A 14,340-nucleotide genomic window follows, 5' to 3' on the forward strand; every position below is an offset into this window, starting at 1 on the left:
GACGATCATGATGCCGATCATCAGGGTTATCTTCATCTTATTCGGCTTTCCTTTGCCGTCGAGTATCTTCCTGGGGGAACAAGCATAGTATCTGTTATAATTGTGTTGTTTAACATCTCATATGTCTGTCTGTTTTCTCCTTAACACCAATTTCCCATTATAATCGTCACCTTATGTGACTCCCTCATTTTTTTTTTAAACAACCATTTGTGGAGACAAGACATCCGAAAAAATTCTGTGTCACAGTGCGAGCACTCTCGCAGCCTGTGGTCGATGGGCTGAGTGGGTGGACAATTTCTCCGCCCTCTGCAAACTTGTTTTGCCAACCAAGTGTTTCTGACATGTAAATAATATGTGGGGGACAGCAACCGAAGTGCTGCGGGAAAGGGCAAAAGTTGTGGCAAAAAGCATTCTTTAAACCACAGGACTAGAAAAGAACAGCAAAAGAGTTTTGAAAACAAGTATCCGAATGGGGTGGTGCGTATGATCCACGGCAAGGCAAGAATGGGTGGGATCCCCGGGTAGGGTGGTGATCAGTGCCGTTGCTCCACTACCCAAGCTTGGCTGACCAAATGTATAGGGGGTCCCCAGGCAGGGCGGGGATCAGTGACCTTACTCCACTGCTTGAGTAACCTTCCAAGAGCGGTAAGAATTTGTAACTATATGGGCTCCAGACAAACTTGTTTCATTACCTGCCATGTGGTCAGAAGAGTAATTATGACTGCATCAAAAAATTTGGTGTGAGACCGAAAGAATAAACTGTATCAAGAAATTCAGTGAGATCGACACACGTAGTCACACAAATAACAAACATTCAACATTTAAACATAACAAATTAAAGAACGAAAAAGCGGGCAGGCTCCATCAGAGTACAGAACACCATAAATATCAATCGGTTCCTGACCCTCATCGTCTGGACACCTCAAGATTCCATTTCAAAAAGATTAGCAAAGCGGTTATCATGGTGGGAGTCAAACTCGGAATCATCACCATCTCCCGGGTGCCAAACTCGTTCATGGAGTTTGCGTGCTAACACGGCGTGTGCCAATACGGGGTCCATTTCATAATTTCTCGTCGAGCGACAGGAATTGTCACGGTGCCAGTGCTTCATGGTCCGTAGGGAGGTTGCAAGGGGGCTGTCGGTATCGTCGGATGGCGGGTCAGGTTCCGCTGTGGGCAAAGAAATGTTTTCAAAGAGGCTGTGCGTATCGTGATCGGGGTCTCTGGGCCTGTAGTGACTGGGGCCTGGCTCGTGGGATCTGGGGGGCTCTATTTTGATTCTCGGTCTCGCTTACATACCGTTGGGTCGTTTCACTGAGTTCTTGCCAATCGGGGCCGTCTTCCTGGTCTAGCTGTGGGCCAAAGGTGTCTCTAAACCCATTTTGAATTGATAGCAGGGATTGCAACCTTGCAGTTTGCTGCCTGCATTTGGCATGATCCATCGAATTCTGCCTCTGTTCCGTGGTGTAACTGTGAAGTGCTGGGAGGGCTGCTTTTAGGTCATCGCACTGTTTCTTTAACTGCTGTACCTGATTCCCTGTCTCTTCTCGTACCATGACAGCAGGTTGTGTGTCCTGGTAGGCCTTATCACATTGGATTTGGAAGCTGCTAAGGTGGGCGAGACAGGATTGATGTGCCCTCTTGACATCATTCATTTTGTTGTCCTTCGCTGCTAACTGCTCCCGGAGCTGTACATTTAATTTCTCGCTTTCACTTAAGTCTCCCACTCTACTTTTCTCCTTCTCCTCTAGCTGCTTGCGGACCGTCCTCACGACCTCCTCTGTGCCTCGCAATTGTGCCAGACAGGACACAATTGCCATCGGCTTACGAACCTTAGTCACACTTTTCTTATGGATCTCAGTCAGGCTGTCCCACCAAGTCTGTCCTATGCTGCCAGGACCTGTCTCTTCATTCGCGCAAAACTGTCACCATAGGGGCTATCCTTTCCCCTTTAGGTATTTTCTGATCTCTTCTTCCCAAATGGGACACTGTTCTGATCTATTGGTTGCTGCAACCTCGGGCTCTTGTGGGTGCATAAGGCGTTCCATTGCCTTCATGGCCATCCCTACAAATAGTTCTGACTCTTACCGGAAATTTGGAACAAGGGGGAATAAAGCGGTGGTGCAAACACGGGTATGGCTTCAGCTCTTTTCTGGTTAACGCAACTCCCGAAAGATCCATGTAACAAAATCTATCGAGTTTACCTTATATCCCTTTGTTAGTACGCGTGCAAATTACACACTTCCGAATTCTGGAAGTTTGATCGATACTGGTTTTGCTTGTGGTTTCTCATACTTTGCCAATTTGGATTCTAATTCAAATGCTTTTGTGGGTTCTCTCGGAGTGACACGGTCACTTCTAGGTCGTGTCCCGTCAGATGTCGCCAATAACTGTTGCCTTTCTTTTCTACATGGTCTTTTCTGTGGCTCTGTTCCAATTAAGGCAATCAGTGAATTAGCCCTTCTTTCTATGTTATCTATGTCCAAATGCTTAGAGTTGCCAGGTATCGAATTATACCACCACAAGTTTCAACAGGCTGTCGATCAAAGAGCCATACACCAGTTAGTTAGTTCAAGGTCAAAGGCACTTTATTTACACACAATTAGTCATGCAACATAAACACTACTAGTTAACAACACCTATCGACTAAGACAACCTGTACTTAACTTTGGGCACCTGGCTTAAGTCAGAAAACAGTGGCCGCTGTTCAATTCTGGATCTTTCGGGTTCGAAGGAGTAACTGCTGCTCAGCTGGGCTCATCCGTGTGGTAGCGGGTGTTGAACTTGGACTCGTTTCTGGTGTTGCTATGATTGGCGATGACCGTGACTGGGGTACCAAGGCCAAAAGAGAGCGAACATATGACAAACTCTTCTTCTTATACTCAGGGGGTTTTCGCGCTCTTTTGGGCGGTCCTTCGATTTGGGCCTTACTAATTGGGTGATCCCTGATCACTCCATTCAATTCCTAGCCAATAAGTGGGTGGGATCTGGATGGCTGGGCGTGTCCCAAGCGGTCACTGACCCTGTTGTTTGCATTTCCCTTGAACAGGGAGTGGCGCCGAAATGTCTCGGACTGTCCTGGTTGCTTGAGTACCAGTCCTTTGTTTTGGGGAAGATGGGCCATCAAATTCTAATCGGCCTGATTAACATGCTAATGGGACGGAGTTTCGATACCGTCTGGACTTTTGCTGACAAATATGCATTTCAGGCTCTGCAAGTTTCTCTGTACCTAGTTGGAAATGGCCATCCCAGATGGCTACAGGGAGAATTCAGAATGTCTAAATTACGTAACGGCACGTCTTTCGGGACTTGTGGGAGGAAACTGAAGCACCCGGAGGAAACCCACGCAGACAGAGGGACAGTGACCCAAGCCGGGAATCGAACCTGGGACCCTGGCACTGCGAAGCAACAGTGCTAACCACTGTGTTATCGTGCCGGCCAAGTAAGGATTCCATTATTTTCTACTACTGATGTTAAGGTCTATAGTCTGCGGACATGTTCTATCTTCTTTCTTAAACATATGTACCACGTTAGATATCTACCAGTACTTTGTCAAATTTCTAATGAATTAATAAATATGTGTAATAGTGCCTCTGTTGTTTCTTTGCTTGATTATCTATTGGGACAATGGGTTTTGGCTTCATGAGTTTGATTGCTTAAAAAAGTCTGAATCGTGGTCGGAGTTAATGTTTTGAGTCCATAGACTCTTCGTCAGAACTGAAAGGAGGATAGAAACTTCATGATTTTCCAAATGTGCTGTTATTACTGCCTTAACATTTGATTCCAGCTTTTTTCCAACAATTGATGTTAGGCTAATCGGCCTATAGTTACCTGGCTTTTGGGGCGGCACAGTGGTTAGCACTGCTGCTCACGGGGCCGAGGAATTAGGTTCGATCCCGGCCCTAGGTCACTGTCCGTATGGAGTTTGCACATTCTCCCTATGTCTGTGTGGGTCTCATCCCTACAACCCAAAAAAGATGTGCAGGATAGGTGGATTGATCACGCTGAATTGGAAAAATTTAAAAATAAATATTGCTCCTTTGTTTTGATTTCTTCCTGCTTCCTTAGCACCCTCTTAAGGCGAATCAGAGTATTTGTAATTTGGACAGCCTGTTCAACTGATTTGAGCTTTAAAAACTCTAAATTGTCTAAAACCATGTCTATCTCCCCAATCATAACATAGCTACACTAGCACCCAAAATAGAAACTATCTTAAATATACCTTACACTGTATCCAAGCTCCACTGCATTTTATAATCTCCAGTCCCATACCTATCCCAAATATCTTGTTCCTCTAAGTCTAACCTGTCTATTCTCTCTCCTCCATTTGGCCAACTATTGATGGCCAAGCTTTCATGTTGCCTTTAAATTACTATTTGCTAATCCCTCCCTAACTGTTCTCTCTCTCCTGCCCTAAGAACCTTCTCATAATTCAATTTCTTTGTTTGTAATCACTTTTCCCAGCCCCCAATTTCTCCCTTCCTGGATAAGCAACAGTTTTCCTTATGTCTATTTATGAAATGCCTTGGGACCTTTCCTTGTATTAAAAGTTGCTGTTGCTATGCTAAATAAAGAGGCCATTGTAGTACAATCCAATGTCTTCAGATTATCATTTAATTTATTATTAAATGATGGTGTTAAAAATAACTTACATTGTTCACTAGAATAGTGATGAATTCAATTGTTACAAAATTATTCATTATTCTTTTACAATACTATTATATTTTAACATTTGTAATTTACAACTATTTTCCACTTAAGCATAAATAAGCAATTTACTAGCAGAGCAGAGAGAACATAATTGAACAGAGTAGTGCATTCTAACACTGTAGCATCAAAAGAAACTGCTTATATACTGGTTATCCTTAGAAAATTAGAATTTTTTTTTCTTCTCTTGCCTTTGACTGTACATTGTCTAATATGATAAACCCTTAATTCTGAGTAAACGTTAGTACAAGCTGACCAATGATACATGTCTAATAATAATAATAATCTCAGCTCATCTGCTGCTGAAACACTCATTAGTTTCTTTGTTCCCTCTACAATTGACTATGCCAATGCACTCCTGGTTGGTCACCCACATTCCATCCTGCATAAACTTATGGTAGTCCAGAGCTCTGCTGCCCGTGTCTTAACCTGCAGCAAGTCCTGTTCACTTATCACGTCTGTGCTTGCTGACTTATATTGGTTTTAGGTGAAGCAACATCTTGATTTTACAATTCTCATCCTTGTTTTCCCATCACTCCATGGCTTTACTCCTTGTATCTGTCATTTCCTCTCACCCTCTAAGATATCTGTGCTCTAGTAATTCTGGCCTCTTGAACAACTCCGATTCTAATTTCTCCACTATTGGTGGCCCACTTTCAGTTGCCTAGGTCCTAAGCTCTGTACCTTTTCTATATAGCTCCACCTCTAACCATGCTTTCTTCCTTTAAGACACTCCTTAGAACTTAGCTCTTTGACCAAGCTTTTGGTCAAATGATCTAATATTGCCTTACATGGCTTGGAGTCATATTTTATTTCTTAAAGCTCCTGTGAAGAACCTTGGGACATTTTATTATGTTAAAGGCACCGTATAAATATGAGTGTTGTTGTCGGTTTGTATTCATTTACACCTGAATCTCTTTGCTCTGCAACTGCTCTAGTCTGTCACAACTAATAAAATATTCTAATTATCATTTTCTGATCCAGAGTGGATAACCTCAAATTGAACTGCATCTGCCATAGTTTTACCCGCTCACTTAATTTGTTATTTTCCTTTGCTCTCATTCAAACAACTTACTGGGCTGGTTTAGCTCAGTGGGCTAGACAGCTGGTTTGTGATGCAGACTAAGACCAGCAGCGCGGGTTCAATTCCCGGACCAGCTTACCCAAATAGGCGCCGGAATGTGGCGACTAGGGGCTCTTCCTAGTAACTTCATACTTGTGACAATAAAAGGTTATTATTATTATTATTATTACTGTGTTTCACATCTCATCTGTGACTCTCGTCGGTTATGGCAAAGCTTAAACAATATAACAGGTTACAAAGCAAAGCCAAGTAGAATCTCTGGCAACAGTACATCTCCTCCCTGATGAACACAGTGCATTCTATGCTCATTTCGAGCAGAAAACCAAGAAACCATTGTCAATAACCCCAACAGACTCGGACACACCCATGCCTTTCGTCACAGCCTCTAAACTCAGATCGGCCTTCTTGAAAGTGAAACCTCGGAAAGCAACAGATCCTGATGGAGTCCCTGGCCGTGCACTCAGGTTCTGCGTGCACCAACTGATGGGTGTGTTCGAGAACATCTTCAACCTCTTCCTACTCCATTCCGAGGTTTCCAACAGCTTCAAGAGGGCCATCACCATACCGGATGCCAAAGAAGAACCAAACAACGTGCCTCAACGACTACCTTCTGGTTGCCTTGACATCTATCATTAGGTGCTTTGACAGGTTGGCCATGAGACATATCAACTGCATTCTCCCAGAATGCCTTGATCCACTGCAATTCGCATATCGCCACAGCCGGTAAACTCATCCCTGGAGCATCTGGACAACAGGGACTCCTAAATCAGACTCCTATTCATTGACTACAGTGCCACCTTTAACACCATAATCCCAGCCAACTCATAACAAAACTTCAAAATCTAGGATTTGGCTTCCCCCTCTGCAACTGGATCCTTGACTTCCTGACCCATAGATCACAATCAGTAATGTATGGCAAAATTTGGCTCTAACTCCAGCTACAATTTTGCTGATGATATGACCGTAATGGGTCGGATCTGAAGCAACGATGAGTCAGAGTACAGGAGGGAGATATAGAATCTAGTGGCATGGTGCAACAACAACAATCTCTCCCTCAATGTCAGCAAAACTAAGGAACCAGCCATTGACTTCAGGAGGCAAAGTATCTACACACCCCTGTCTGCATCAATGGTGCCGATGTGGAGATGGTTGACAACTTCAAATTCCCAGGTATGCACATCACCAACAATCTGTCCTGGTCCACCAATGTTGATGTTACAACCATGAAAGCACAACAGCACCTATACTTCCTCAGGAAACTAAGGAAATTCGGCATGTCCACATTGACTCTTACCAGTTTTTACAAATGCACCACAGAAAGCATCCTATCTGGCTGCATTACAGTCTGGTATGGCAACTGCTTAGCCCAAGACCGTAAGAAACTATAGAGAGTCATGAACACAGCCCAATCAATCACAAGAACTCGCCTTGCATCCATTGACTCTGTTTGCACCTCCCGCTGCCTTGGGAAAGCAGGCAGCATAATCTGAATGAGGAGAACGGGTTATCAAACTTAGCAGAAGATGGTGAAAGACCTGGCTAAATAGTTGGAGGAGACTCGTGGCTTTTCAATTATTTAAAAAAAAAAAATTTAGATTACCCAATTATTTTTTCCAATTAAGGGGCAATTTAGCGTGGCCAATCCACCTACTCTGCACATTTTTGGGTTGTGGGGGCGAAACCCACGCAGACACGGGAAGAATGTGCAAACTCCACACAGACAGTGACCCAGAGCCGGGATCGAACCTGGGACCTCAGCGCCGTGAGGCGGTTGTGCTAACCACTTGGCCACCGTGCTGCCCTGGCTTTTCAATTATAAGAATGGCAGAGGGGAAGGGTCGTCATCGGCTGCTAAACTGCAAATGGAGAAGTTGACATGTTTTATCAAGGAGAAATCTTGGCTGCAACAAATGAAAGTGCAGAACAACTGGTCAAAAGTGATTGAGGGGACAGTGGTATCTCTTTGCGTGACCCTGGAACAGATGGAGAAGTGGCTCGAGACGCAAAGGCCGACGATCCAGGAAGTGGAGAAGGTTTTTTTTTCTTTATTTGTTCATGGGATGTGGGCATCACTGGCCACGCCAGCATTTGTGAACCATCCCTGAGGGCATTTAAGAGTCAACCACATTGATGTGGGTCTGGAGTCACATGTAGGCCTGACCAGGTAAGGATCGCAGATTTCCTTCCTGAAAGGACATTAGTGAACCAGATGGGTTTTTACAACAAGAGACCATAGTTTCATGGTTGTCATTAGACTTTTAATTTCAGATTTTAAAAAATTTAATTCAAATTCCACCATCTGCCCTGGTGGGATTTGAATCCAGCATTGCCTTGGATCTACTGGATTACTAGTCCAGTGACAATACCACTATGCCACTGCCTCCCTGTCTGACCAGAGTGACCGTATTGTGCCATTGGAGGCAGAGATTTAAAAAATTTTTTTTAGAGTACCCGATTAATTTTTTCCAATTGTGGGGAAATTTGGCATGGCCAATCCACCTAGCCTGCAGATCTTTGGGTTGTGGGGGTGAAACCCACGCAAACACGGGGAGAATGTGCAAACTCCACACGGACAGTGACCCAATGCCGGGATCAAACCTGGGACCTCGGCGCTATGAGGCAGCAGTGCTACTCACTGCGCCACCGTGCTGCCCATCATTGGAGGCAGAGATGGCGATTCTGGGACATATGTGTAAGTCACTGCAGGCGAAGGTGGAGGACCAGGAAAATAGATCCAAGCGGAAAAATCTGCAGATTGTTGTCCTGCTGGAGGGAGTGGAGGGAACGAGTGCAACAAGCTATGTCGTGAGGATGCTGGCCAGGTTGGTGGAGAAGTTGTTGGACAAGGCCCTGTAGGTGAATCGGGCCCGTGGGCCCTTGAGGCAGAAGCCGAGAGCGGGGGGAGGTGCCACAGGCAGTGATTGTGCTGATGCATAAGTTCCAGGACAAGGAATAGATCTTGAGGTGGGCCAGGGCACGGTAGGATTGTGGATGGGAAGGAAACCGAATTAGGATTTACCAGAAGAACATTGGAGTGGAGCCAATGCAGCGTTGTATTGGCTCTTCTGCAGGGCATTGGCACTGACCACTGCTGCTGACCATGCTGGGTTTATCACTTTGCTGGCTGCTTTTCATCTTCAGTGCAGATAGAGTACATTATGGCAGGGCAGCAATATGGCACAGTGGTTAACACTGCTGCCTCACAGCTCCAGCGGGGGTTGGCGGCCTGGCTAAGGGATCTATACGACTTCCTCTGTTTGGAGAAAGTAAATTTTGAACTGAGGGGTTTGACTTTGAGGCATGGTGGGACTGTTAAAGGCCATGTCATGTTTGAGGAATTGTCGCGGGGGGGGAGGGGAGGGGGCACGGGATGAAAAATGGGAAAATTTGTACAGACTGTAAAACTGAGAGTTGGGGAGTGTGTCCCCCGGATTATTTATGTTTTGTAAATTTTGAATACGTTTGGAATAAAATGCATTTTTAAAAAATCATGGCAGGCCTTTAAAGCATCGAGCAGTCTCTCCAGCGAGGCATCTGATAACTTGGGGCACATCTCCAGGCATCCATTACTGCATCCTGAGAAGTGTGGCTGCTGTGCGCTGGGGTGGCCTTCAAATGTGGCACCTCAATGATTGCAGTGCTGAAGTGATGGCGTGCAGGAAATCAGAGGCTACCCCACCAACGATACGGCGTGGAACCCGTGCATGAAAATATTTGACACTAAGTGCTGCACTATATGGTGTGAAAAGCTGTCATTGCCGTCAGCGGGCTTAATGCCGCTTTTCCCGCTCGACTTCAGCCTGTGGCGATATCTGAGAAAATCCAGGCCATTGTATGTGTAGAAAAGCTAGAATTATACTGTAATCAATGCCTCTGAGCTTTTTTGCTGTAGAAATTAATAGTGTGTAGGATTTGTGAAATGATATGCACAAACAATACATCGTGTTCTACTTTGATGAGAAGACTTTCAGCTATTGTTTGATATATAGATCAAGACTTTTCCAATTTGAGATGGTAATCATTTTCTGATATATAGTGGTTCGTCTGATCGCACAGTTGGTACATTTCCTGTTGGGTTATGCACAGAGTCCTGTTGGCAATGTGAATCACTAATTCAATTCCTAATTATCATTTATTTTTGGAAGCAAACTGTCCTTATTTCACAAAACTGAGATCTGAATTTGAATTACTAAAGTTGGATCTAGCAGTTATCTGGAACCCTGTAAATTTGGCTCAGCGTCAAGTTTTATTTCACACCAAGTTCCAGTTGCTTAGAAAAAGTGAAAGGTTAGGGGCAGCACGGTGGCGCAGTGGTTGGCATTGCTACCTCATGGCGCCGATGTCCCAGGTTTGATCCTGGCTCTGGGTCACTCACCATGTGGAGTTTACACATTCTCTCCGTGCTTTACCCCCTCAACCCAAAGATGTGCAGGCTAGGTGGATTGGCCATGCTAAATTGCCCCTTAGTTGGAAAATATGAATTGGGTATTTGAAATTTATTTAAACAAAAATAAAAAGTGAAATGTCAGTAATTGACATTGTAAAAAAATTACTTTGGACTTGGAATTTGGAAAAAATATTTGAACAACAGGTTAAGCAAGTCGTTTCACACTCTACTGTTCACTGGCTACGCAAGTCATATTTTGCAATAACAGGCTGCTGCCATTGGTCCAAAATGATGCTCTGCCTACCATAAAATTGAGCAAGTCGTATGTGCATTTCAGTGCCAGTGCAATGTCAGGTACATAGGCCAGCAATTAGCTGATTGAATCAGACAGCATGTTCCTTTGGTTGATTGTAATAGAGTTCAGACTGTACTCAATCTTGCCCTTCAAAACCCAAAACAAACCTCTGTGATTCTGCGATTGGGCAGCACTTGTACAATCCTGAATGTGTTAAAAGTTACACTAACAACTAATATAAGATAATCAGTCCAATTGGAACATGCCTCACTTACACTTGCTGGAAGCAACATAATTTCATATGTAAGGACTCCTTTATCTGCATGCCTTGTGTGTTTTCTGAATTACCCAGGAGCTTGGAGAGCTCTGTTGCTTTCTCCATGGCAAGGCTTTTATCCAATCAGAGTGGACTTGCCAAGAAATTAGCGATACCTATATATAAATTGTTGTGTCATTTGAAAGTTGGAATTATTATGTTTGACCTGATGAGTGCAACACGAGAAGCTATGACACCATGTCTCCCTTTTCAACAATAATAAAATGCAGTTATAGTGTAAATGGCTTAAATGATTTAATTTTAATTACAGGTGTAGAATACATTGGAAGAAATAAAAATAATCACAGATTCAAATATTTTGATTTGAAGTAAGTTTCCAACAGAATTCAAGAATGATATTTCCATCTCCTCTTGTCACCATTTTAATCACACCTTTTGTAAAAGCAGCAATTTCTGTGAGACGATTGGTCTCTGTGTGAACATGGACATTAGTTTCACTGTGATGGACCGTCACAAGAAAGCTTAATCTCACCTTAATCTCAATGGTGATATATATGTATATATATATATATGAAACTGTGAAGGACCATCACAAGAAAGTTCAATCCCACCTCCATTCAATGGTGATACATGTATAGTTAGGACAGTGTGGTAAAATGGGAAAAATAAGAAATCCAATCATTGGGAATGTGTTCTGGTGGTAGTACTTTTAAAGGAAAAACAAGCTATTTTTAAAATCAAATTTGGAAAAGGACGTTTGTCTCGGTGGATGGAACTACGGCTTTGATATGCTGAATAGCCTAGCAACACTATGAACAAATGTTTACCTCAGGAAAGTTAGTAACAATGGGAGCTAGTGTCAAAAGTTCAAAAGAGCAGATGGGGTGAATTTCACATTTATGTTCTAAAAGATGAGTTTGTGTAATAAAGATAATTAAGAGGGATTTCTGACAAGGTTAGTTCAGATAAGGGAAAATAATAAGGAAAAAATATCAGAGGCAAGTTTACACAATGCAAGGTAGCTGGTTTGAGACCGTAGCCCACACAGAGAAGCTGTGTCTGGAGAAAACCCGTTTGAGAAGTCAGTTGTTACTCAACTTCAAAAGATATAAGTGCCTGTTGTGGTAATTATTTCTGGATTTTAGGGCAGCATGGCGGTGCAGTGGTAGCACTGCAGTCTCATGGCGCCGAGGTCCCAGGTTCAATCCCGGCTCTGGATCACTGTCCGTGTGGAGTTTGCACATTCTCCCCGTGTTTGCATGGGTTTCGCACCCACAACCCAAAGATGTGCAAGATAGGTGGATTGAACACGCTAAATTTCCCCTTAATCGGAAAAAATGAATTGGGTACTCTAAATTTTTTATTTTTTATTTATGGATTTTGCTTGATGTGTTGGGTACTCTGGATCCGTGGAGACTGCGTTTACCTCAGCAGTGACACATACAGGCTACCAACATTTTAAATAGTACAACACTATTTTATTAAGCTAGAAACTGTTGAACATGCTTTCACTGTGGTCGACACTATGTTAGATTAAACTAAAGACCTATGCCTATCCTTTTTTTAAATTTTTTTATAAATTTAGATTACCCAATTATTTTTTCCAATTAAGGGGCGATTTAGCGTGGCCAATCCACCTACTCTGCATATTTTTGGGTTGTGGGGGCGAAACCCACGCAGACACGGGGAGAATGTGCAAACTCCACACGGACAGTGACCCAGAGCCGGGATCGAACCTGGGACCTCAGCGCCGTGAGGCGGTTATGCTAACCACTAGGCCACCGTGCACCTATGCCTATCCTAACCAGTCTATGCACTCAGCACATGGTGAAGATCTGTGCTCCAAGCTGTGAGCTCTGTCCTTCTGAGAGGCTGCATCCCGAATGAGCGGGAAAACTGATGCCCTCTGTCTTTATAGTGAGTGTGCTCTAACTGGTGATTGGCTGCGGTGTTGTGTGTGTTAATTGGTCTTGGTTCTGTGTACACATCTGGAAAGAAACAAATTCACTTACAATTGCAGCTGCCTACTTTTTGACTCTTCATTCATCACAATATTTCAGCCACTACTGATATACTCAAGTGCACCCTCATCTCGACTTCTGGGTGACATCATGTAAAGATGGGACGCACCTATAGTAGCTCCTGGCAAGATCGTGCAATTGGTCCCTTTTTTTTTTAATAAACAATTTTATTGAGGTAGTTTTTGGCTTTATAAACAGTTACAGACATCATCAGAAAGAAAGCAAAAAAAGGCAAAAATGTGCAAACATCCATGTACTTTCAATACTTCAATCATAACATATTGCACAAGCCCGCTCCTCTCCCACCGGTACTACCCGCCATATTTTCCCTCCTACTCTACTCTACCCCCCCCCTGCTGATGCTCACTCTCCCGCAAAGAAGTCAATAAATGGTTGCCACCTTCGGGCGAACCCCTGCACAGATCCCCTCAAGGCGAACTTAATTTTCTCCATACCCAGGAAACTCGACATGTCCGCAAGCCACAACTCCGTCTTCGGGGGCTTTGAGTCCCTCCACGCCAATAGTATTCGTCGCCGGGCTATCAGGGAAGCAAAGGCCAAAACATCGGCCTCTTTCTCCCCCTGGACCCCCGGATCCTCCGAAACCCCAGAAATTGCCACCCCTGGACTCATCACCACCCTTGTTTTTAGTACCCGGGACATGACCCCCGCAAATCCCTCCCAGTACCCCCTCAGCTTAGGGCATGCCCGAAACATGTGCACGTGGTCCGCTGGTCCTCCCGCGCACCTAGCGCATTTGTCCTCTATCCCGAAGAATTTGCTCATCCGAGCCACCGTCATATGGGCCCGGTGAATGACCTTAAATTGAATCAGCCCGAGCCTAGCACATGTCGCGGTCGAATTTACCCTACTCAGGGCCTCTGCCCACAGCCCATCCTCCATTTCCCCGCCTAGCTCCTCCTCCCATTTAAGTTTCAGTTCCTCTGTCTGGGACCCTTCCTCCCTCATGAGCACCTTATATATACCCGAGACTCTACCCTCCCCTTCTTCCCTCCTAGAGACTATTCTGTCGAGGATCCCCATTGGCGGGAGGCGTGGGAAAGATGGGACCTGTCTACGAACAAAGTCCCGCAACTGTAGGTATCTAAAATTATTTCCCCTTACCAACCCAAATTTCTCCTCCAAGCTCCTCAGACTCGCAAAGCTCCCTTCCAGGAACATATCACCCACCCTTCCCGCCCCCGCCCACCGCCATACTCGGAACCCCCCATCCATACTCCCGGGGGCAAACCGATGGTTGTCGCAGATTGGCGTCCAGACAGACGCCCCGATCTCCCCCCCATGCCTCCTCCACTGGCCCCATATCCGCAGGGTCGCCACCACTACCGGGCTGGTGTTGTACTTAGCCGGCGGCAGCGGTAGAGGAGCCGTGACCAGGGCTGCCAAGCTGAAGCCCCTGCACGAAGCCGCCTCCACCCGCTCCCAAATAGACCCCGTACCCACCATCCACTTCCTTATCATAGCGATGTTGGCCGCCCAGTAATAATTGATCAGACTCGGCAAAGCCAGCCCTCCCTCGCTGCGGTTCCTCTCCAACATCGCCTTCTT

This window comes from Scyliorhinus canicula, chromosome 3 (assembly GCF_902713615.1).
Source record: "Scyliorhinus canicula chromosome 3, sScyCan1.1, whole genome shotgun sequence".
NCBI lineage: Eukaryota > Metazoa > Chordata > Chondrichthyes > Carcharhiniformes > Scyliorhinidae > Scyliorhinus > Scyliorhinus canicula.